Source organism: Gadus morhua, chromosome 14 (assembly GCF_902167405.1).
Source record: "Gadus morhua chromosome 14, gadMor3.0, whole genome shotgun sequence".
NCBI lineage: Eukaryota > Metazoa > Chordata > Actinopteri > Gadiformes > Gadidae > Gadus > Gadus morhua.
In genome coordinates, this window is record NC_044061.1 from 10,999,761 (window position 1) to 11,026,533 (window position 26,773).

General features: G+C 42.1%; 1 long non-coding RNA gene across 1 annotated transcript; it reads left to right on the forward strand.

Annotated features, from left to right (window-relative positions):
• Positions 1-25,998, forward strand: LOC115559166 (uncharacterized). Its single transcript, XR_003979449.1, has 3 exons — positions 1-133; positions 1,056-1,189; positions 24,810-25,998. It is a non-coding gene; the product is annotated as an uncharacterized LOC115559166 (long non-coding RNA).
• Positions 25,999-26,773: the final 775 nt, after the last annotated feature.

A 26,773-nucleotide genomic window follows, 5' to 3' on the forward strand; every position in this document is an offset into this window, starting at 1 on the left:
GAACTAGAATTGAATTATGGCAGGTGCCATGTTATCCAGAACATTTGATTTTGTTGAGGCGATGATAAAGCACGGACAACGTACACTGTCGAATCATTGATTCACAGCCCAGAATGTTGCGTTCAAAGCCAAAGTAAGGATTGACGTTCATTGCAGAGCCTACATTAATACAAACACAGAAGCATTTTTTCACATTATTGACATATACGATCCGTGATCATGGTCAGCGGTCAGCGATGTATTGTGTTAGTATGTTTACCAGCTAAACTAAGTCACATCACTAAACTGTGCATGTTAACTTATCCTCCTGTTTGGTAGCCTATTCCTAAATCATTATTTTTTCTAATACTCAATACTATATTCCGGTGACCTATAATTTACCATCAAAGGGAACAAAATGAATTAAGCTAAAGGCCTATACTTAATCATACGGATTAGTGCATCGGCCATGGTGTGATTTATATTGATTATCTTTACTTCAACTCGAATTCAAATATAATGTGGTAATTTATATTGAGTCTACGTGTATATTGTATTGTGTTTATTAACCTTGTGAAAGGAACTGAAAAACCATGAAAAATACATATCTTTGGATGAGAGGTTGAATGCAGTTGAAGAAGGATGATCTTTGCAGATTGATCAATTCACTTACCTTTAACTAAGTTAATGCTTCACATCTACTCTTATACTTAGAAAACTGATACATAGATTGGTTGTTGAACGTAGTAGATAGATTTATACATTGCTTTGGCTACAACATTGCCGTTTTTTGCCTTTCACCTTTTTTTGATTTGTTGTGCTATTGGAACTATTGTTAGCTTCCAAACCAAAATATTAACCACAATCAACTATTTCACATATGTGGCCAATGGATACAAAATATAAACAAGCATGAAGGGGAAAACTGGTGTCATGTCATTCTATTGTAACTGTAATTATAGCTTCCTGTGGAAGTTGACACATCTTTCCCAAAATAGCCATATATTTTACCAAACACACGGATCAATTAACCTGAGGTCATATTCTTCTGACCTTCCCTCTCTGTCTCCCTCTAGAGTGAAGCGGAGTGTGCTGCAGTCCTTTGGTGCAGGTGTTGTGTGTAAGTGAGCAGAGACGAGTTAAAGCACCAGCCGGGGCTGGCTGAGGCAGCAGAGGAGAGAGTGTATAAGACCGCACAAAGAGCTTGAAGGTAGGTTTAGTGATCAATGGCATTGATCAGCCAGTCAATGCCACAGTCTATATCCCCCTGTGTTTATGCTCTCTGAGCACTACTGTGTTAAACTGAGCGTGCTCTAAGCAGCCACCTCAGGGAGCCCTCTGAAAGCTTGCCTCACCCCCGCCATTGATTGACATGTCGATTAGCTGGGAAGCTGTCGACAGCGCTGTTGTTAGGCATCTTAAACATTAATGATGATTGCAAGCGGTGGCCTAGAGTTACACCCCTGACGAAGAGACAGTGACGTTTCTCTCCACAACCTTATGATACCATTGACAAGTGGCTTTAGCATACTAAAGCTTTTCACGAAATATTGAATACTTCAGAATGGAATGCTTCCTTCTATGGTTGCAACATTAAACGGAATGAAAAAAACAGACAATCCTCGGAATAATATCACTCTGTAACTGAAAGGGTTCATTACGATTTCGATATCCTGCACACTATACTTTCATATGGTAAGAATAGAGATCTCGCTTGCAGTATTGCATGGGTTTATTTGTATTTGCTTACTTGCGGTACATCAATCTGAAATGAAAATAATTCTGATCGATAGATATCATGTAATGCTTTGAGTAAATCTCACTATGGTCGTACCTTTCAGCTGTTCAACCATAAGGCATGTACGAGCGTATAAACTGTTATCAATAATACATAATATACATAGAATATATTGTCTTCATTAAAATCATAGATCTATAGATTAAACAGTCTCCACAAAAAATCAATGCATTAACTTAATTTCTCCCTAATAATGGTCCATCAAATAGTCTCTATACAAATAGGTCTTGTTTTTTGTATTGTAACTGACAAAGTGTGTGTGTGTGTGTGTGTGTGTGTGTGTGTGTGTGTGTGTGTGTGTGTGTGTGTGTGTGTGTGTGTGTGTGTGTGTGTGTGTGTGTGTGTGTGTGTGTGTGTGTGTGTGTGTTTGCATCTATAACTGCAACTGTATACAGTTGTATACAGTGTGTGTGTGTGTGGCATGCCCGTGCAGGAAAAGATAATTGCATGAACTATGCACTCTCCGACTCCCACCACAAGCCTCAAGCCCTTATCCTCAACCTCAAACCTGTTTCCCCTTTTGAGCATAGTTAACTGCCTGTAAACAGTTTGTGTAAAGCGGTTAACAGACTATTTATGAGAGTTCCAAGAGCCGACCCAAAAACGTGTGCCCAAGTTAAACTAACTTTGGTTTTAATAGACACACTGAAATAGGCCTGGCTGTATGAGTCAGTGGTCTTGAAGTGGTTTAAAGCCCAGTCTACCTACCACATAGCTGGAATAACTTGCTGTCCAAGCACACAGATCTATTTTAGCGTTTTTTCTTATTCCATACTATCCTATCTTCCTCTAAAAGAATTCTCTCATGGCTGCCGGCTTGTGTAGAGCTTGTAATGGTCGGTCAAGGCGTTGAAACTTGTGCCTTTACAAGATTGTCTTTAATCTTCCGTCTCCCTCATGTCACCTCCAAACGTGTGGAGGCTGATATGATAATGATGTGTGGAGCTGTAAGGGGTGTTAGAGTTAAGCTGACTGATTAGGCCCTGCATCGATTAGTCCATCACTCGTCACATACATGGTAGCCTAGTCTGGCCAGCATGCAGTAAAGGGGGGGTGGGGGTGGGGGGGGGGGGGTTGATGGATGGTGGAACTGCCTTACTGAACTGGGATCAATTCTCATAGATACTACAAGAAAACATTGCTTGTAGTGATGCCCACACGTGCACTCCTGCTGTTTTAACCCCCTGAAGTGAATGATTATTGAGTCAAATATATATGTTGTGGAATATTCCTTACGCAGTAAGGAATATATACTACAAAAAAAAGTCACTATACTACAAATCTTCCTTATCATTAACCAACTTTTCCATATTTTCTACAATCTTTCCATTGTATTATGAATTACAAAAATGCAACATTATGTTGAATGAAATATTATTACACAAAACATCTGCTAAGGGTAATACAATTTCGAAGATAAAAAAAATATTTCAACAAGGCGCAGAAAACTAATTTGAGACGGTTGTTGGAAAAAGTGGGCAGCAGATGTGAGATAAAAAGTAGGAGGTAAAAGGAAAGAGTAAAGAGAGTGAGAGTAGACAGTTGGGGGTGGGAGAGGTAGAGCGTGGGGGGGGGGGGGGGGGGGGGGGGGAGTCAGAGAGGAGGAGAGCAGCTGAGGAAAGGTTAGGACTCTCGCATTGCCTGAACATTCTGAGGCTTTTAATCCAGGAACAAAGTCATTAAGGTTCACCGCTACAGAGGAGGCCAATTAAAAACCGTGTAGGCTTGCTTCTGGAGAAAGGCATCATTTGCTGTCGGAACCCTGGCTGTTTTATCAGACCAGTGGGAGCCCTCCCTTGTGCATCGGGGGAATCAAAACGCCTTGCAGACATCTCTCTGAAATGTTTTTCCTTTTTTCATCTTGCTTCCCTTTAAACATATTCGCTTTTACTGAGGAATAGGCTAATGGTGAAATGTTGTAAGCCATGACAACCCAGAGTTTTTTTTATTGTTTTTGTGAGATACATATTTACTGGCGTTGTTTTTTATAGTAACAACCAAAACAACCTTTTGAGATTGTTATTGAAAAAATGCAATAAAATTAGAAAGGTTTTTTTTCTTAGTATGTGTTTTTTGATATGCAATCTCTATTATACTTAATTATAATCTACTAAATTGTTGACTTTCATAACTCGCTAAATCTTTCCTGATACTTAACCACCACTTCCACCATTCCTCAATTGTACCACACAAACTCTGTTTTTAATCAATGAGCTCCAACATCTCTTCCTCTTTGTTGGAATGACTACAAAGGTTGAAGAACAGACTAAGGATTGATCTTGGCCCACTTGTTTACCTCCATAATTGTAATATAAAATCCTTTCTGTTCATAAGGATTAAGACTTAATCTGCTATCGTACCAGTTTAGCATAAACAAAAGATTAATATTCATATGACTCAGCCCTCTGCAGTCAACTAGAATTTAATTTAGACTTGTTATGTTCTGTGCATTCACAATGTCAAACAAAAGTGTAAAATGCAAAAAATACCACAATAACATACTCAAAATATTGTTTAGTACATCATGCAAATATATATTTTTTCAGCACTTTTCGCCCAGATTCTATTGCTATTCCAGAGGTACTTATTTTATAATCAAAAACAGTTTTTCCTCCCAAACTTACCATTCTTTATATTCATGATAACAACATTAGAAAGATTAACCATCCAACCATAATAATCCATTAATTTAATGCCGGGCTCCTCTCAAATATGAGCAGCTAAATTTATTGCACATTATCTAACTATCTTGGCTATGTTTTGGAAAGGATGAGACTTGTTTCAGTGGGCCACCATGTGAGACAACCAGGGGCGTTTCTAGGATATTCGAGGCTTAAGCGTAAAACATACTGCCGCCTCAGCCCCACGGCGTGCATTTGTCGCAGGTGCCGCCCCTAGCACCAATAGGAGGCGATGCGCTGCAGCGTCAACAGGAAGACCCAGGCATACAAACTCGTGTTTTCAGGGGCGGAAACGTTGTTCAATAGGACAGTGGCGCGAAGGGTCGCGGAGCGGCTAGCCGCAGCTGGTGTGGGGGTTGTACATAGAAAATAATAGGGCCGGCTACAGAAATGTTTTTTGATGCTTCTTTATGCACTCTGGCACCCTATTTACATTCAATGAATGTCTTAATCATCAGACACTTTTTATTCATTCACTTTTTCTCATAACATTAGATGTTGTTAGTAGTTAGTAGAGTAATAGAGAGTATTGAGTAGAAGCAAAATACCTCACGACGGCTTTCATTTAACATTTTTGGACATGCTACTGTACAGTACTAGAGAAAGACGGTTAAATGTATTTATGTTAATATTAATTTATTAGAATATGTCATTTTCTTTCACTCTCACACACACACAAACACCCACGCACGCACGTACCCACACACGCACGCATGCACGCACGCATGCATACAATTCATACAGTTTAGTGCAATGACAAGCCCTGTAACAGGTCGATCTCTCTCTCTTCCGCTCTCTCTTGCTAACACAAAACGTGCAAGTGCCAAGAAGTATGAATATATGCTACTTGAATGACACACAGAGGTCCCAAAACGTACTTGCGTTTTTGATTAACAGTATCATATTACTTTTGAGGACTTCAATGCATTATCAGAATGACAGATGTTTCTTTATTATTCTTATTTGTCTGAAAACAAAAAAGATCCAGAGCTATTCATAAAACATTGGTGCCTATAGCCTAACGGCACCACTGAGGACAACTTCTCTCCCAAGTTTAGACGGGTCGCTGTAATTGTGGGGACTATTAATTATAAAACACCATACCAATCTGTACTTATTTCTACTCAGGAAATAGTCATTTTGGCCCTGAGGCCTCTCTGTCAAAGTTATTGTTGTGTAGGTGTTTGTGAGAAGAACAAGTGGAGCCGAGCATCTTGACTCTTTGCGTGAATGTTATGTAACATAGGCTTCTGATAGCGTGTAATCTCTAGATTATATTAATGTCTATACATAAAATAACCATGTCAAATACATTTGAATTGAGTCCCATATTTAATATGACTTCCTCATTCAAAGCAACGTCAATAACAATACAATACATAAAATACATGTTGCCAGTTGCCCAACTACCGAAAACAATTACAAGCAAGCAGCAGTGTTACATCCACCATTAAGTAGTAAACAGTCATAAGTGTCAAACAAATTATGATTTGTTTGATTATTTTATCATTTATCTGGCTCCGGCAACAAAAAATGTTTCACATCTGAACTGGGACTTTGAGCGCACACTACCTTGCTTCTTTGTGCAGGTCTACGGGTAGCCGCTGGCCAGCTCCTTTTATCATGTGCATTTATCTGTATGTTTCTATTAATTGTACAACCATGGATGTCTGCTGACAGTCGATTTGGAGGAGCGTGTGATTCCGATGAGTGCACAGCTTACGATCATTAATGTAATTAACGTTTATTAAGAAACACCAGTTAACCGGAGTGTGCTCTATATCAGTTATATGTTATACCCTAAACCAGCACTCTTGGAAAGCCTCTTGTCCAATCAAATCACTTGGTTGGAACCAACTGTTTAACCAACTTATACCGGTACTCGATGGTTATGATGTGTTGGACTCTTATATTCCTACTCCTGCTGACTGTATGTGTTTGTTTGTGTGTGTGTGTGTGTGTGCTGGCACAAAGAGACAGAGAGCACTCGTATATAGTATGTGTGTGTACGTTTCATTTGAGTGTGTGGGTTGGCTTCTCTCTGTCTCCCTGTATATATCGGAGATGGCACACCGATTTGCATTGACTTGGTTCAATCTGGAACAAGGGAGAGATCTGGAATGGCTAAATAATGTATGTATAGAATAGTGTATATATTGAACTGGGAAATCTCACATTTTCACAGAGGTTTGTCAGAACACGGTACAAGACCACAGTTGAAGGCAACTGAATCATCATGCCACAGCCAAACCCGCACGTCAGCCGTGTTGATTGATAGCTCTTTTCTCTTACCCCCGCAACCTCCCCCCCCACACTCCCATCCCTTATCGCGACTGTGCTTTGCTGCCTCTTTATTTTGGCGTCTTTTTGTTGTTCTATCGCTTTCTCCCTGCCTCTCTGCAGACTGCAAGCTGATATCATGCTTTGAAAAGGTAATGATCCCGGTGTGTTGAGATTATGTATGAGCGGCGCGCAGTGTAATGGCCTGGCTTTTTATTGCCTGCCGCATACTAATCCCACATCTGAAGGAATGAGATGACACCTGCAGGGAGATTTGTACGCGCTGCAGCCGCACATGAAAGAGCGACCATTAAAAATGATCAAAGAAATGACTGCACACCCACTGCACAACACTGCTCTCACGCCTGGTTAGGTGTACATCCCTCCTGCCCCAACACTCATCCAGAGACTCCATGCAGATGTATACAGTTGCAGTTATAGATGCAAACACACACACACACACACACACACACACACACACACACACACACACACACACACACACACACACACACACACACACACACACACACACACACACACACACACACACACACAAGGCACACATCCTAATTAGCATTTTTCACTTATGGATATTTTCCATAGGATTCTCTCTGGATTTGTCCTGAGTCTAGTTGCCCAAGGCAGTTGCAGGATATCGAAGTACCTGTAGGTATGACATCTAAGCTCTAGATGGGTCAAAATAAAAGCGCCATACATTTCTTCCTCACTACAACCTATAAAGGAGATTAAGCGTTTCCTAAATTCCTTGCAATGTATAATTTATTTGTGGTAGTTCTCACCTCCTAGATCCTACAATTATCTTACAACCACCATTAATTAAATATTCATCTCACCTCATTTAGGCTTCAAAATTGACTAAACTAAACAGCCAAACTAGCATTGATTTGCATGTTGATTGATTTTGCAAGTACATTATGTTTTTCCCCCTGTGCATCAAGTCGGGGGCAGCATTTCCATTCTGGCAAGACTGCACAGTGTAAACCAGAAAGTTCTTATCAGGGACTCCCATTGCACACTGTTTGAATTATGACATTATACCACTGAAACCTGCTACCCCTCTCTATGAATTCACTTTCAGTGCGGGACCACGCTGATGAATACCATTTAATTTCCTATAGAGCCCAGAACAATAGCTTCTCTCTGTTAAGTGACTGGTTTCAAATTACAACCTTTTCTCAATGGGCCATTGGAATCCGCACATGCAGCAATAAAATAAGGTATTATTTCTGTAATAAAGCGTTGGAGGAATTGTGAACAGATGAATTCCTAAATTGTAATTTTAAATAATTAATTTTAACACCTTTCTGTGGTTATCACTGGAATCCATTTGGACTGGATATGCCCCAGCCCCCCCCCCCCCCCCCCCCACCCCCTCACCCCCTCGTTCCCTCAGCAGCCCCATGCCAGCCCCATGCTTGATCGGTAATTTCACTGACTTTTCCTGTGTCAAGGAGCGATGAATCACCTTGCATTAGGTGGTGTGTTCTTGTGATGCATGATATATGCGCAGAAAGGCAACCTGATGTTTATTCATGACTTTCAAGGCATGGCATTGACTCGTCTTAGCCCACTGATTTCCTTTTAGGGAACAAAACTATGTTGGATTGAAACTTCATCTTAAAGACGTACAGACCCAAAGTAGAGCACCTCCTTTCTCCTCCCATCTCATCCACTCTCTCCTCCCCCCCCCCACCCCCTCCCCTTTCCTCTTCTTTTAAAATTTCCCCTGATATTATTTCTGTCAGATTAAATTTATTTGACCCTTAAAAAAAGATCACTTGCACTGATTTCCTTCACATTTTGCCCAACTCTTTTCCACTCTCGCCTCTGTACTTTGCTAAGGACTTTGATGAAGAGACGACTCTTGCTCGGTTTTTGAGTAGCTGGCATGTTAATGAAGCACTAGTAATATGAGACTAAAATGCCCTGCAGACAGACAGACCGACGGATGGACTGAAGCATGCGCACGCACACACTCACGCACACACGTACAGACACACGTGCACACGCACACACACTCATCCAGTTCTGGTTTCAAAACGGAGGTACGCTGGCATACTTTGGATAGCACTCCTCTCTGTGCTCTCCAAACGTGTGAACCCACTTATTTCACTTATTATTTCTCATGGTTCTTCGTCTTTCGCAATGCTACACATTCATGGAGGTGTCTTTGACAAAGCACCTAACCCTGACCCTGTCGCGATGTGATGTCGAATCCAGACATCCTGCTGATGCTGGAACAGAGACTTCCAACTCTCCAGCAGAAGCGCCCCAAGGCCATGAAATGCGCCGAGCGGGAAAAAATGATGATGATGATGATGTTTGTATGTCGTTTTTTTACTTTTGACCTCGTTTTTTTACTTTTGTCCTTTATCTGGAGAGTTACAGTAGTTTAAGTTTTCCCTTCCCCTCCCCTCCTCCCCAGCATTCCATGTCTCCACTTACCCCGTTGCTCTTCCACTGCTGGGGCTACCTTCCTACCTGTAGCTACCTGGCTGTGGCCAATACCCTGATCTACCTCTCCACCTGTCACTACCTGGCTCTGGTCACTACCTGGATCTACCTCTCCACCTGTCACTACCTGGCTCTGGTCACTACCTGGCTCTGGTCACTACCTGGATCTACCTCTCCACCTGTCACTACCTGGCTGTGGCCACTACCTGGATCTACCTCTCCACCAGTTGCTACCTGGCTCTGGTCACTACCGACTAATCTGAAAAATAGGCTCTAAATTAGCAATTGAGATTAGGAAGCCAGAAGGGGAAAATATTGAATGTCAAACTGAATTCATCATCACATATATAATGGTCAGTCAGTCTGAAATCAACCAAATATTCTAAATATCCTCTTAAATGAATCAATCACATTTTACAATAGGCTATAATATAAAACAAACTATGTGTGTTGTGTTGGACACATTGAGTTCTCTCAATTTGCTTTTTTAACTGCTTCATTCGGTATTATCATTCTTTCATATAGTTATATACTTAAAAAGGTTAATATCCCTTCATCGCGTGGAAATAGGTTGAGCGGGGTTGCGGTTGTTTTCGTACGCTCAGCCCTCGTGGGTCTGTACCATCGAACGACTTGTAGTCACACCCGTGCACGTTTTAGCCCTCGCACAGGTGGGTCTACAGTACCATCCACAAAGGCTCCCCTGCCATGATATGACCAATATAAAAATCACTGTTATTACTGAAAACACTGCACATGCTTGACCATGCTTTAATGCTCAGCTGAACATAAAAGTTTCACTGTTTTATGGAACTGCCTGAAATATAAACCCATTTGCTGCAATCAGCCCCTTACTGCCAAACGTATCCTATTTATCGCACACTATTTATCGTTTCTTTCAAATAACCTACACTGCCCAATGACTAAATAACAGGAGCCAATACAGATATACTCTTTGTCAACGAGACCCGGCATCAAGCGCGATCTTATCAGAGTTTCAGTCAACTTTGTCAACCTGGCTATAGCTATATCCACAAAGCCAGAGACTCTAGGCAGGGGGTTGGACTAGCTGTAGTCTACAGAGAGGCCTGACATGATCCCCACTTTTAGAACATGCTAAAGGTTTCTTTGAACATCTGGCATTTAAATATCTGCAACCTCGCTTCATGATAGCCCTGTTTCTCTTCTGATCCTCCTAAACCAAATTCCTCCTTCAATCCTACCCATCCTACCCATGCAAAGTAATCATTCTGAGCGACATCAACATTCATATTGACCACCCCTCCCAAGCTGCTGACTTCCCTACTCTCCTGGATTGTTCAAATCTTGTCAGCGGCCCCAATCAACATGTGGACACACCCTTGATCACCTCATAACTGATTGTGAATCAGGTGGAAGCATGCAGATCATATTCCTTAATATCTCCGACCATAAGGTAGTAGCTATCGACCTGCCGTTTGCTACCCATCTCTTAGAAATTTGACTCTCATCAACACAAACAGCCTTTCTGACAAGATCGCCAACTCTCTACTACTTCAGTGTAGCACCCCCCCCCCCCCCATCTTGATTTGTCATCTTCTACATCAATTTGCTGCTCTTGACCTTCATGCACGACTTCAACATTTTTCCCGATCTGCCCCTTGGTTCAACCTTGAACGTAAGGGGCTTACACAATGCCCAGACCCAAACCAATGCCCAACTGCCTTTATCTGACCACTCTGTTGCCTCTTGTCTTACCTGTTCGGCATAAAAGTTGCAATGCAACACAACGCGAAGACTACCTGCCAGCCACACAGTAGCGTGTACGGTCTGCGCTTGCGCGAGATGGTGCTAGTCTCGTGGCACTAGTCCGGGGCGGAACAACACATTCAGCATAATCAGCGTCAGCGTGCTAGTGAATCAGCGTCAGTGTGCTAACAGCCCACAACCAATCAAGAGTATCTGATGGCTCAGATCCTCACCCGTCAACACTCTCAGACTTGTTGAATCGGACCAGACAACGTCCGCGCGGTTCCAAAAAATTCAAAATACCTGAACACTCGTCCAAGTCTCCCAAAACATTTAAGATGGCCAACGGTTGGGCCAGTGTGTAGCAGGCTTAAGGTCAATGAAATTGAACAGACTTCAGCTTGAGGGCCTACTTGAGGGTCCATAGCCTGGCCGTCAGAGAACACCAGAAGCCCTACTCTACTGCCCTTAGCAAGGTGAAGTCCACCCAGTATTCAAATCAAATGAAGAAACAGCCAGGAGATGAAAACAAACATTTCCATCGTAAACTGCATTCTCAAACCAGCTCCAATTGCCTCAGTAGCCACTGAGTGTGACAAATTTTTCCTCTTTTTTCAAAAGAAATGACATCAGGCACAACACAAGCCCTTCAAGTACTTCATGCACCTATTCCACACTAAAGCATATATAGAGTGAGTTCAAGGAAAGAGTCTATACCGTTATCGTCCACAGCTTGGGAACGGGCAATGAGAGTCACAGTGCTTACAGTTAGAAGAACATAGTACAAATTAGGGATCGACCGATAGATTTTTTAGGGCCGATACGATACCGATATTTTTTCATCAGCCTTAGCCAATACGCCGATACCGATATTTAGAGCCGATACTACTTTTATTTATTTTTTTATTTTTTTGCTCCCTCAATCATAAAAATTACACTGATAACAAATGTTACAAGTCTCAATTAAAAAAAAGGAACATTTATTGAACTTCAATATAAAAAACTATATTTAACAAATAGTAAAAACAGGTGAGGTAGAACAAGTAAAAAAAAAAATAAAAAAAAATTTGGCGATAAAAATATCGGCGAAAATCGGCCGCGTATCGGCCGATACCGATACACGTAAAAAAACGCGAATATCGGCCGATAATATCGGCCGACCGATATATCGGTCGATCCCTAGTAGAAATATACCAGCACACATGGTTTAAAAAAGAATATTACAAAGATGACAAAACTCTCAACAGAGACTTCCCTAATAATAACAAGATATTTGCGTGACATGCAGGCACAGCGTTTGTTACAGGAGTAGAGAATGTTCGGACAAGGACATTGATAATTGAAAGGAGGATACATGGCACAACTCCCAATCCTGACCTAGTTTACCTGCATCCCTCAAGGCTCAGTCCATGGTCCCATTCTCTTCCTTATCACACCTACGTTGATGTTACCTAGTTATATCTCAAAGCCATCCTTGAGTAGATCAAAGCTAAGATCCGACAACCTTCTCCAACTTAGCAGCAGCAAAACAGAAATTCATCATCAAACCCATAGTAACACCATAACCTCCCTCAACATTGCTGATGTCATCCTGGCACACTGGCAGCTGTTGTAACAAACATTGTGTTATGACCAGGCTCAGCGAGCACAACATAGACAGGAGTCCTCAATTGATTAAAGGATAAGCAAGATATGTATGAGAAATAAGATGAGAATACTATACCAATATAACATGTCATCTGTATAATCAGTGGCGAGTGTAGTTTATGGATGATTGGAAAGTTTGCTTTGGTGATATTGTTGTAGATGGCTGATGTGGATCCCCATATGAAGCCTGCAGGCCATACCTTCACAGGTGCACCCCATCAGCTGACAACCCCCTCAGCTCCGCCCACTGGCTCCATGCACAGATAGGCAACCAGGAGAACCAGCAGGAAGAGGGAGGAAGATAGAGGGTCGTCAAACCTCGGCCTCATCGAGGCCTATCAAGAACATCTGTAAAATATCCTTCTACCATCTCTGCAACATCGCCAAACTCCACCCTGCCCTAACAACAGCTGATGCCGAGTAGCTCGTTCATGCATTTACAAGCAACTGCAAGAGTCTCCAAACAAACTGCTCCAAAAACTGCACAACATCCCAACAAGCAGCACTGCCCGGATCCTGGGAAGAGTCTGGAACCATGACCACATCAACCTCACCCTCAAGTCTGTCTCTTGGATATCAATCACATATCACAATGACTGCTTGCTCACCATACCAAGATGCCCCCAGATACCTCACAGACCTCCTATAGCTCAACAAATTCCCCAGGGCCTTCAGATCTGCAAGCTGTAACCTGCTCGTAAATTTTTCTTGTAAAGCGTCTCTGAGATGCCATAAAGCTCTCTATTATTCCAATCGATTATTATTATTAGGAATGTCCAACTATTGGTGTGTGTGAGCTCAACCACATCGACCCATTTCTAGTTGAACACACCCCATAGAACTGTGTGCACCTGTCACATTCCTAGCAATGGTACAAAGGGCTTGGATATGCTCAACCACAACCAGTAAAGGCATTTGTGAACTTATAAACTTTCTAGTAATTTTCTTTCTGTCGGGTTTAAGGTTAGTAAAGTAACAACAAAATCAAGCGTCTATTTGTCTAGTAAATTTGATTTGAATGGAAGATTTATCTTTTCTATCCATCATAGTTGCATCAGTACATTCATAATAGGGTTCTTCCTTTGAACCAACGGTGTCCATTTATAATCCAAATGACTAAGCTTGCATCAGCACATGCACCCAAATTAAACAAAAGGGCATAGTGCATGACTATCCTTTAAAATGTGTACTTACACTAGCCCGAAAAAAACACAGGTTTGCTGTTTGTATGTGTTTACATGTAGTACGTTTTACATAGTCCTGGGGCTTGAGCCTGCCACCTGTCAAGTAGCAGGGTCGATGCACACATCATGTTCTTCTTATAGAAGTAGCTAACCGAATCACTTCTTGCGTGGTATTAAGAACCTACGTAATATAAGGAAGAAGGGGATGCAGGTAATATACCACAAGCATGACAAACACACACAAACAAGGCCTATTTATATCACACGTGGCATGGGTAAGCGTGGTACTATAGACAAGATCAGTCTTTTATTTTGTGGGGCTTTTGTTCTTAACGTATGTAATGCCACACTAATCAACGCACGGCAGTGAGCGGTGCCTATTCAAACCTGATATGATAAATAATGCAAATGGAGCACCCTCTGCAAATGCCAGACAAAATAGTGGGTAGCGGAGAGAGGGCGAGGAGCCGAGTGGGGAGGACGAGAGAGTGAGAGCTGGCGGAACCAACTGATTGTTGTGCTGTCAAATTGATTTGCATGAAAAAGGGTGGCCTAATTGCAGCACTTAACTGCAACGTTCAGATAATACAGAGCAGGATTACTTAAGGACACGGAGGGGCTTTCATTAAGAGGAAGGATTTCCTGGGTGTCTTTGAGAGACACTCCAACAACTTCTATTTCACAAAGGGCCCTTTTACTACAGCATTTCACCCAACACGTCTCGTATGCTGTATTCACCATAGTACACACATACAAACTGCTCTCTGAGCAAAATATTAGTCTTGACTACCATATTTCTGATTAAAAGCTCTGGTGTGTTTTTATTTGTTGAATAAGGGATGTGTGTTTTAAATTAGGCAAAGCGATATATGTTTTAGTGTGGCTATTAAAGGATTTGACCGGCCTGCTATGACCTCAGGTTAATTGTTGACATTATCTGTGTCGAGATTTCAATCTGCCGATATTTTTGTTCAACTCCGCCCCTCTTGCGCTGTGAGTGCGTGCCGAAATTGGGCAGTTGGACAGCCAGCCAGTGTTTGGCTCTTCTCATAGCTGTATCTTTGTTTGTTTAACACAAGTAAGCGCATACGAACTGGTTGTGTTCTTAAATACTGCCAACAAATGAAAAAAATCCACAAGTTTCTATTCTGTGTAGTACCCAACACTGCCCATTCTCACAAAGCTATAAGAATAAGGCGAACGGTTATTATTCAGAGCAAAGATGGGGGCTTTTATTTACCCAATGGGATATTTCAGAATTCTGAGTTTAGACCAACATTTCAATAAGGGTAACTGTTGGAGAGGTCTTTTCTAACTGATTGGAACGCAGCCTAAGCATACAATTTTAAATCAAAATGAAGTGCTCAGTTCCTGTTGTATGAATGTGTGAATAACAAGACTGGCACCTGAACACAAAGAAAACTTTTTCCCACTGAGCCAGTCAAATTCAACCGGTGGGTCGAAGCAATAACAAAATCACAGTTTGATTCAAAATTCAAAACCAAGCTAATGACCAGGACATTTTAAATACAGGCATTATATCTGCACTCCTCTCCATCGCACAGTGGGCATGTAAACACAGAATTGCAACTTGTGGATTAGCTCCTTTGTTGGATGTCAACAGCTCACAAACTGCCCAATTTCAGTATACACATACACCAGGAGCAGGGGTAAGTTTATCAAAAGTCATGTCTGATTTACATCTGGATAATGACAATGTCAACAATTGAGCTGGGGTCTTAGCAAACCGGCCAAAATTCTTTCATCATGCTTTGCAACCAGCCAAACGTGAGATTTTAAACAGCTAGAGGTTTTTACATAGACATGTCCATTTCCCACATAAAACCAATTCCAATTGCATATTTCTGGCAGAATTTGGAATTTAAACAAAGGCTTTCCTATAGATTGAGTCATGTCCTTTCGGGTAGATTAGTTGGGGAAGCTGTGCAATATGCCTTTTTGTCCTTTTACATTTTTCCAATTTCCTCCTTTCCTCACTCACCTTTCTCTACAACCCAGACTCCCATTACTGTTCCTCTACTTTCTTTAATTCCCATCTCCCATCACCATCTCTCCACTGTCTCAGTGTGATTATCCCTCCAGCTGCAACACGTGTGTCTCTTGTGATGGTAGGCAGGCACATCGTGTAGGTCCTAATGAAGCCAACGTGAGCAGCACAGAGCCTAGGGCTGGAGGAAGTCTGGTGTTTTACTTTGCCCCGAGATTGGCTAACAAGTCCACCACATTGAACAATGTATGGAGGAATAGGCACTTAGATTTTTTAATGAATCATGTCCTGAAAGCCTCTACACAAAAAGAAAGCTAATCTATAAAAAGTCTGAGAAATAAAAAAGGCAGAGAGGTGCTTTTAGCCGTAAAAAGGCACATTTCCTCTTTTTGTTCTGTCCGTGATCGAGGTAATTCTCTGCATTTGCTCTGAAAACACCACTAATGTCTTTTGCTCGTGTGAACAGGGAAGAAAGAAAGGGTCTCAAGGTCCCTATTAGAAGCCTTTTATGTCAATCATTTTCATACTGAGTATTCATTTATTTCCATTCCTCCTTGCCTCCCTTTAGATCCTTAAAACTGGACATAAAAGCAGAGATGCTATTAAACCTAGCTTAACTCTTCTCGCCAGGTGTTTCTCTGACTTTCTGGAAAAGTCCCACATTTATAAAGCATTCTTTTCAGTCTGCTTATCTGAAAGCCGTCATTTTATTTTGAGATCAAAGATAGTCCATAGCAATTATGTCTTAATTACTGTAGCACAATGGCGCACACCAAGACCAGGATGTAAAATATGTTCCTTTATCATTTGTTTTTGCCTGTGAAGGTCTCACGACAGGTCTTATTGAAGTTATTTCTCATAAATATGCTGCTTAAATCTGACCACGGTGTAGTTGATCAACTGTTTGACAAAACAAATGAACCCTATACTGTAGCAAACAAGGTATAAATGATTAAGCTACAATATACTTATTTGGCTATCGAAATGCCTTGGGCAAATGCAAATTAAGCATTAATTACCAGAATATTTTTTTATAATCAGTATTTAAAAACACCAGCATGAAAACGATAAATGCTCTTTGTTTGGGTGGTGATGCTACAGCCTCTACTCCAAAGCAGGGAAGGGCTGAGGTTGGTGGTGGTGGTAACTGCCTGTTGTGTAATGAGAGAGTGAGCTGTCAGAGGCACGCGTGTAATGGTTCCCTTGCTGGGTGCCCCGTTCAGGCCCTATGGGAGCACGGCAGAGACACACCATTTCTTTCAAGCCTTCTCCTCTCCTCTCCTGTTTCCCCTTCGCCCCAACCTCCCTCTCTCTCCTCCCCCCTCTCTCACAATCGGTGATCTCAGCAGAGACCATGCTAGACCTCTTGTATTGTTGTTGCTCTTTCTGTTTCTGTCATCAGCAGGACAGGCATTTGTCTTCAAGATACACATGCATGTACAAACAGGCACATGCACACCCTCACGCACACCCTGGCATACACACACGCACGCACGCGCGCGCGCGCACACACACACATGCACACACATTGAATCTCAGTGGTCATTTGGGAGGCCTCCTAGGAACCCTTCTTTACTGCTTGCTGTTGAATGTTGAGCAGCTGAGCAGTCATTCTAGCTTCACAGAATGTGTCAGACAGGCTGCACAAGTCGCTTCTATCTGATGGTACATCTCTTTCTACCCTGACATCCCTCATTATGTTGCAACGACAGCACTGCCACAGGCTGAATCCGGTTCATATTCCTCCCCCTACCATACACTCCTCGAAAGGAAGGGGAACTTCTAGGTCCATAAAACTGACCACATTCGTTTGTAACTCAAATGTTATCAATGTGGTCGAACGAGCATAGTAATGCAGGCGCTTCGGTACACCTTTTCAGCTCTTGCTAAAATCATTCTCATACTGGCTTTTGAGGCTATCATTATATTATGTAGGTTGATTGGTTGAATGACATCTGACCTCCACCCCACTTTTTAAAAAGATGGTAAGATGTAGCGGGCCTGCTCGATTGCTTTAGCAACACAGCATTAATACTGATACTGACTAACCAGGAACCAATTAATCTACAGACCTTGAACTCAACAGCAGTTAAATGAGAGAGCCTTGCTATCCAGATGGTCTAGTGTGGCCGACACAAGTATCTCTCACAAGTGAGAGATAAGTCAATTATCTGTTGGAAACACAGTAAAAAGATTTGTATTTAGCATGACGACATTTTCGTCATCCACCTTCGTAAAAGTCTGCTTTGCTAGTATAATAGCTTTAGAAGGACAACAACTTTTGCATAATAATATCTAATACTAAATAAGCTTTGATATGGCATACATAATGGCATTCCTTTGTATCATAGTATAGCAATCGATAGATATGTATTCACAAAGTCACAGACATTGTTTGGACTGTTGCACATATTTTCACGCCTGAAAATGGACCTTACTGACAAGTAAACATTTTGATAGCATTGGGAAAAGAGTTGTTGTTTCAGAGAGAGATAGCATTAAACAGACAGTAGCGAGGGCATGGGAGAACAATCCAGCAATACAAGCCCACACTGTGCTGCATGCTAAAGAAATTCCTTATGCATATTAAGTGGCACACTCTGCATAATATCTGCACAATGTGACACGCTAGGCCATACACGGACACCAAAATGGTGTGGCTATACCTTAGTGGTTTTTAATCGCTATCATTTGCATTCTCCCCAAAACCTGACAAGACTCATTTAAACTCTTTAGCTGTGGGTGCCATGCACGGTCCCACGTGTCTCGTAGCCTTCTGCGTATTAGCACTGCTCCTTGACTGCGCAGCAGAGGTGTGTGACGATACCAAACGAGGTCCTCGTTACCTCCCACTTGGACGGTGGAAGCCTTTGAAAGTACTACAGCGACATCTGCATGTGCCATGGCAATAAAGCGCCAGTCTGATACCCACTATTCGCTATATGCGCTGGGTTTCTTCTGCCAGCCTCCGCGCTGCCCCCCTCTTCCACAGCCCTGCGGCACTCATTACTCAAATTGCTAAACAGGGCTAATTGTGCGGGGCGTGAAGCTGACTTCATTTGAATATTCGGTGTATGGCTTAGGGGGAATTTGACTTACAGGCGTACAGGAAGGAATTAGTTAGGGAATCGGTAAATAGGAGTTCATAAAATTGGAAAACGCAAAGTCTCTTTGGATTATAATTATACCTGGGAAAAATTGCGATTGTCTTTCCTTGAGTCCCCGAAAGTCCATAACGTTTTCGGGGACTTTGGATGTTTTTTTTTTTTATTCAAGCCATTTAGAATTCTATTATTCAGAAAATAGGAAATGGCATTGGTTTGATGCGGAAAATACAATTGCAATAAAGGGCAGATAGTGAGCACTCAGTCCGTAAACATTAGGATTAAGGGCTAAACTGTACCTGAAATGTGAGGAATGGGTATCTTTGTAATAATGTGTGGATTTAGTTTTTTCACAGTTTTGAAGATATCATAATCACAGTATTACTTTCTCTTTTCTGTCGTATTCATGATCCAATATCTGTGGCGCAGTCACCCCTGTCTCCTTGTCTCTGAGCATTCAACCAATTTGGCTAAAATCTGCTGCCAACAGTCATTAGCCAGCGTCTTCTTACCCAATAAAGAATGTTAAAATATTACAGTTGATCAGACCAAATAGACATCAGAACAGGATTTTTATACATCCAGAACTGCAGTTGGTTAAAAACAATCCCCTTTATAGTACATTTAAAAAAAGCAATCATTAAACATTTCCCGATTCTAATCGTATCCGTTTCTGCTACATGGATATATATATATATATGATACATATATAAACAGACTGTATGCGAAACGACCTCCCTCACAGATTGTCTGCCCCTTAATTATTCCGCATCTTAGCTTAGCCGAGCCCACTTTTTTAATTAATGTCAAATTAGGCAAATTAGCATTCGGCAGGTTGCCAGAAAGCAGGCGCGCGGCTTTGAAGATTGTCATCTCATAATGAGTTGCTTTTTTTTTCTTTTACACTTTGGTCTCCTCCATTTCCACAATCTCGCTCTCCAGCGGCGGTTGCCTGTATGCCTTAGCGATTTAATGATATGCAAATGAAATATGCATAAAACCATTCTGCTGCAGGATGATTAAGCACAGAGGACATTAGCCAGTGCCCGCCACAGTGTCTGTTTTCTCCTCTTCATTTCGCTTCAGCCAGACGCCGGGAAACGGCGCGCTAATGACGCTCAATACTATTAATGTGCGAACGCTAATCATTTCAACATCACCAATAATATCCAGTGGAGAAATTAGAATCCAGGCAGATTTTCGTCTCGCTCCAGTTTTAAGTTGTAAGATCCAGAGCCATGGGTGGCAGATGTCTTCATTGGTGGTGTGGTTGTGTAGAAAGAAGGCAAAGAATGAGTCTTTTCCAGAAGAGAGCACTTGAACATCACTGGCAGTGCAGTACCTTTTCTTTGCTTGTTTGTGAGGGCTGGCATTATTTGACTACTGGCATATAACGAAGGAAGAAAAAATATGCTCCTTCTTGCCTTCTCCCTCACTCACATACACTCACTCCACCCCCATTCCTTTCTGCTTTCTCGTGCAGCTCTTTTTTTTTTGTAATCCATTTGTGTAATGAAGACATGGCACAATTAGCATCCCCCATGGAATCAAATAAACGACTGATCATCCAAAGCTCATTAGCTCCGAAAGATTATATCCACATGCGATTTGCAATGAAGGGTACGGGGGAAAAAATAGCAAAATTACAAATTAGATTGTATTTCGTTCGTGATCGCGATTGTGTGAGGTTATTGTAAATGCCCAAAAGATGCCACCATTCCATCTGCCCTTGCTGTGTGGAGGCAAAGCAAGACTCAGACATATTGGTGGTGCATGCCAAGGTAGGGTAGCAAGCACAAAGATCTTTTAATCCCTCCCTTTGGATGACTTCTTCAATTATTCATATTCCATAACCATGCCCCTTGTCCAGAAATCCAAGAAGAATCCAAATATTTAGGCCAATGGAGGTTTCCAGAGACTGATGAATTCCTAATCATCCCTTCAATTATTGTATTCTTATTAGCAATTTAAAAAAAAAGCTGGTGAAAATCCTAAAATGTATCAAAGCCTATAAACCCACAATACAAGGCACTTGGTATGTTGGCATTGGCTGTGCTTCACAGGAACACAGGATCCAAACATTTTAAGATTGAAGGATGTTGAAGGATGTTGAAGGAGATTGCGAGAGGTTTCCATGGCCCAGCTGCCCCCACCTCAGTAACTTCCAGGCCAGCAAAGAGGTCACATATTCTCAAGTGTCCCAACACTGCATACCCTCTATATCCTTTCCACTGTCCATCCTGGATCTGTGCCATCCTTGCCACCTAGTCCTTTTGGTCCAGTTTCAGTTTGGAGCCCATTAATCCATTTGGAGACTGCAATAAATGTAGATAAGCCATAGGCAGTCCTAGTTTTTCTTGTTCATGATGAAAATGACAAATTTAGTAAGGATAACTGTAGTTTCCTTTTACCTTTCCCATTTCCCTAGCAAAAGTCGGTGGCGAAACGAACCCAGAATGTGTCATTACATCCAAAAACAGTTAAAATGACGAAAAAATAAGTCCCATCTGTCCGTTGATTTTAATTAGTTTTGGCACTTCATTAGTATGCGTCCTCATGTTTGCTGTTTTTTTTTTTCGCTTTTTTCGTCTGTGTCATTGTAAACAGCTGCCATTGAGCTTCTGGCATGGTCCCTAGGTCTGCTCTCCCTCCCTCTCTTGTCACATGCAGGCTGGCGATTGGCAGATTGGCAGCGTATTGGACAGCAACGCCTTTAGTAGAGATCCTACACCACCAACAAGGCTGGCAGCCGCTGCAATGAAAGACGATGGTGGTGAAAATGATGAGGCTAAGGACGGGCTGGGGTGTGGTGGTGGTGGGGGAGGGGGGCGGGGGGTGTTGGCACAAAGAGGTACCCGCTTTACACCCTCCTTCCAATTCCCAACAGCTCCTTGCTTTTGTCTTGTTCGTCATGTTTGTTGTTTTTTTCCACCCTGGCGGGTTCTCCTGTTGGTTAATTAGCCCAGAAATCCTTTTAATCGTGTCCGTCACGCTAATTAACAAAGCAAACTTTGTTGTTGTAATTAACCGTTTGAACGCTTAATTATCCTTTCTTCTTTTTCCCTCTAAACTTAAAACAAGCGACCCGTGTATCGTATCCATTCGCGTTGATTTGGTTAAAACGCTGGCGTCCCCCTCGCCGTTTGTTTCGTGGCAGATGCCACCATATTTCCCAGTGGCACACCTCTTAAGCCGGGAGATCGCCGATAGTTGTCCCGTTGGCATTTTCCAAAGCGATGACTGTGGCATGAGTCTACAAACAAGGCTGCTCACGTTCGGAATCGGTCGCAATTGTCCAAAGAAGTACATCCTCCTCGATTGCCAACGAGCAGTTGGCATGGCGTGTTCTGCCCTGCTGGCTGGCTGATTGCTTGGCACAGAGTTGTGCCTCAGCTGGTAAGAGACTGAAGAGAGGGAGAGGGAGCAAGTGGGAGGGGCCTCATCTTATGCCACCGCCGCCCCCCCCCCCCCCCCCAGTTATCTCTAAAACAACAACAACCTGAAGTTTATTATTTGTTTTACATCGCTGCCGTTGGTCCCAGGTGCCCACTTCTCCGCCAATTTTCTCCCCTTGCGTTGATCGTGGCATGGGTCATGTGCCATCTTGAGTCATCTGCTAAAATACTTCATGACGGGTAACCGCACCAAACCCCTCCGACAATATGGCATCAGGGGATAAGCGTCACTTAGGTCCCGGAAGCACTCCAATAACTCTTTAGTGAGTATCTTGTCTTGGGTCTTCTTCTTGGTCTGCAAATGTATGTATCTTTTTTCCAGGGTGGCATGAAGGATTGATGAAGGATTCTGGCTCTTGATTCCATGTTTTCCTTTACTTACAATCTTTTGCAATCAATTTCCAACACCGTGGCACGCAGCTCACCAAATGGCGCCGCCCGATCTGTCTGTGTCCCCAGCTGCATCTAACCATCTACCCACGGGAGCAAACCCAAGTCTGCCTGGGTACCACAATTGGATGGATGGCACTGTGCCAACTTCTCTCTACCATCAACTGCATTCGCTCTCTGTTTCTCCCATTTGCCCAGCCCCTTTCTCCATCAGCCCCCCCCCCCCCCCCCCCCAACCACCCCTGTGTAGCCAGCCTCCTCTCCTCTCAAGCGTTCTTACCACACGCTTAGTACCCCCACCCCCCGCTCCCCCATTGCCCATGAAAGCCATCTTCCCACTCACCACCCTACCCCCTTTTGTTCTATGGAGTTGACATTAATTAACGCCTCAGTTAATTGATTCTTAAAGGCGATGAATAAGGCTTATGTTTCTCATTAATCGGCTACTTATGGTCCGCTCTGCAGCATATGTCTTTAGGTTGCCTTCGCTCCATTCTACTCGGTCCTACGTCCACTGTTGAAAATAGTTTAGGGAAAAGAGAGCCAAGCCCGGGCATCAGCAGCTCTTATCGTGCTAAAAACCAGGGCAAGTATTGCTTCTATACTGAGTGGTCACCAGGGAAAGATATGATTGGATTTTAGTCTGGGGAAGTTTATATTTTTCTGCCTGAGAATGCAGTGCTGGAAATTTGCTATTTTCAATCAGAATCCTGTTGCAGCAACTTGCCATCCTCATTGCTATAGATTTTCACTCCTTTCCTCTTAACCACCTCTTCAGACTCCACACACCTCCTCCTCTCTTGCTCAGCCTATACTCATCGCATCACCAAGAAAGATGGCACGTATCCCATGCTTTTTACCGCAGTGGGTTTGTTTTTACTTTTCACGTAAAGTGGATTATAGATTTTTTTTAAAGATTGACCATGTGTTTGGATAATTTGCGATAGCGCACAGTACGTACTTGCGGTAATTATCTTTTTATACATCGTCACATCGTTAGCACATTTTTTCTTAATTCCCTTGAATTAGCGATATATGTCAAATTTGATTAAGTAATTATTCGGCTATATTGCCTTTTCTCTTCATTGGCTTTTGTTTCAGGTTTTCGCTCGGCGCTGATGAGGTTGAAAGCGAGAGACGGAATTTATTTTAATTATTTAATAACGTCCCCCACCCGTTGACGAAGATATGCCCACCGCCGTTAATTAGCAATCCCACAGCGTTGATAGTCAAGGTAGAGTAGACAATTAAAATGGAGAAATGCACATGCTTATACATACTGCATGCTAAGCTTCTGCTCTTTAATTGCGGAACATTCTAAATTCAAACATTTGGTCCGTTGTTACCTTTCCACGTCAATGAAAAAGTATTTGGGAAGCAATCACACTGCACTGCTAATTTCCTACGAAAAAACCTTTTGTTTTTTTTGCATTATTTAATAAAAAGGAGGAACTGGGCATCAAGGGAAATTCATTATGCAAATGGTGTGATATTTGCATAATGTCTTATTCCAAGCATATGCAAATGAAGTGTATAATTTATGAGCGCCTGTGTCTGTCTCATAGTGTTCCCATAACTTACAAAGAGATTCCCCCCCCCCCCCCCCCCCCCCCCGCCACCCCCCCGTTCTTGTTTCTCTCGTCCTATCCAAGCTGGCATGACATGCGCCACACTCGCAGACCAGACTCACTAAACAAGCACTGACAAAAGGGCTTGCAAGCTGGGTACTATGACTGGGTGGGGAAACGAAAACTTGTCTGGTAGTCTTAATGGGAGGGAAAAAGAAGGGCGATGGTAGTATGGGAGGAATCGTTAAGGATGGTGGGGGCACATACATCCTTCTACAAAGGCTCAGTAGCAGAGGTTAATCCCGTAAAACAACTGCAGAAGCAAATAAGTTGAGCGACAGACGCACGAGAGCGAATGGGTGGAGCAACGGTGGCTTTTTAATTATTTTTTCCTCGTCGCCTCGTTAGTGGAATGTAATTCTTGCAGTTTTTGCTGTGCTATTCCATGATGCCATCGTTCGAGCTCCATCTCCGGAGCTGCTGCTTCTTCTTCTTCTTCTTCTTCTCAGGATTTCTCAGGACACAAATGAGAGAAGCAGCTGAGCCCGGGGTAGGATGGAGGGGATGCAAAGGATTGAGAGGAGGAGGACGCGGAACGGTGGAGAGAACTGTGCACTAGTGGGCTCCGTTTAGTCCCTAACCCGTACCTCTGGATGTCTCTGCCCAGACTGGTCCGACCCAAAGTTTACACTATTGTAAGGCACGGGGTACATCTGGAGGATCGGACACGCTTTCTTTGCCATAATAGAGTATGTTCTGTTAAGCAATGGGCTCTCTAATGCCTAACTGGAATTTTCCTTGAAGCTGCTCCATTTTTTACATACACAACGTGATTGATCTGCTTTGCATTCTGGATCAGAGGCTCTAGGATAAAAAAAAGAAAAAGTAAAGCCTTAATACGGTCACTTGGCTGAGTTTTGTATCGCTGCTAAACTATTTTTATAGTGGATTCATATGCGTGTTGAAATCTTCTATGACCTTTTTTTAATGGTAACCCAACCAGCGTTTACACTGTTTCCCAAGGTGTGTGGCATAACAAGAATGCCATGTCATACTGTTGAGCCTGTATGCATGCATGTGTTACTGCCACTGTCGATGTGTTTGGGGGCATGCGAGTGTGCTCTTGTTAGTGTAATGAGTAAATTGTTTGAAATGTCCCTACACCATGTGAGCTCTGGGATACTTTCAGAGATGCACATAACTTCAAGCAATGCTACTTTTCTGCTCATGAGGCCAGTTGGAATCACCTTCTGAGTTTCTCTGCTTGTTGTGATATTGACACTATAGTGCATCTCTAATGCATTCCTGATTGTATGATGGTTGCTGATTTGTTAGCTCTGTGTTTATTGCCTATTCTATTACTTTATTGAGTATATTGCTGAAATGTTTTTTTTAAGTTATTCAAAAGTCAATATTTATTTTGTTGTTTTTGTTGACATATGATTAATGGTTGAGTCGTTGGGCAATATATGGTAATTAATACAGTAGAATGAGCTCTTCAAGGTTGTTTACATGAAATTCAATTGAAGCTTAACTGAATCAGAAACCAAAAGTGTACTTTTACCTTCATACCTGTATGTTTGGCAACAGAATTTAACCTCAACAGCAAATTCCCAAAGATTGAATAAGATGTGATCTGACTGGAAAGATGCATTTTGTGTTTGGAATACTTGATGATTAAAAATGCGTACTTCATTACATGTGTATATGTTTATCAGTTTGTGCCAAAGCCCTAACATTAACAATGCTACCCTATATTGTCAACATATTTCAGTCTTCATCAAGTTATCGCTGTATTGAATCCATGAAAATGAAAATATCAACTATCAAGCTGGTTAAAAGACTTTGTATTATAAATATAATACATAGGATGTGTAGTGTGTGTGTGTGTGTGTGTGGGGGGGGGGGGGGGGGGGTGTTCGTCCCTCCATAGACCAACCATGCCCTTAAAGTATTTGATCACAAGTACACATGTGCTATCTGCCTACCCCTTTGATTATGGCCCTCTAATCATCTATTTATTTTTGAATTCATATTTCTATCGTGTGTAACTCAATTTCAGCAGTTGTATTGTATTATATGGTTTGTTAACTGTCCTTGTTTCATCTTTTAAATAATTCAATAAGTTGGTCCTCCCATATCATAGATAAATGACATATTTTTACTTATCTGCTTCTATGTTCTTCCATATGTCAGATCTTATAGCATTGAGCTTGATAAGCTGTTCACTACTTGCTTTTGACATCTGACTTGTTCTTAAAGTGGCTTGACTTGTTCTTATAGTGGCTTCGCTTGTTCTCATAGTAACCTGACTTGTTCTTATAGGGGCTTGGCTTTTTTCTTATAGAGGTTTGACTTGTTCGTATAGGGGCTTGGCTTATTCTCTAAACTTTCAGAGGTCAGAGATAGGAATTAACATGGAAGCACTTTTCCTAAAAGCCATTGCAAATCTAGCATCAAGCCCAGCTGTTTA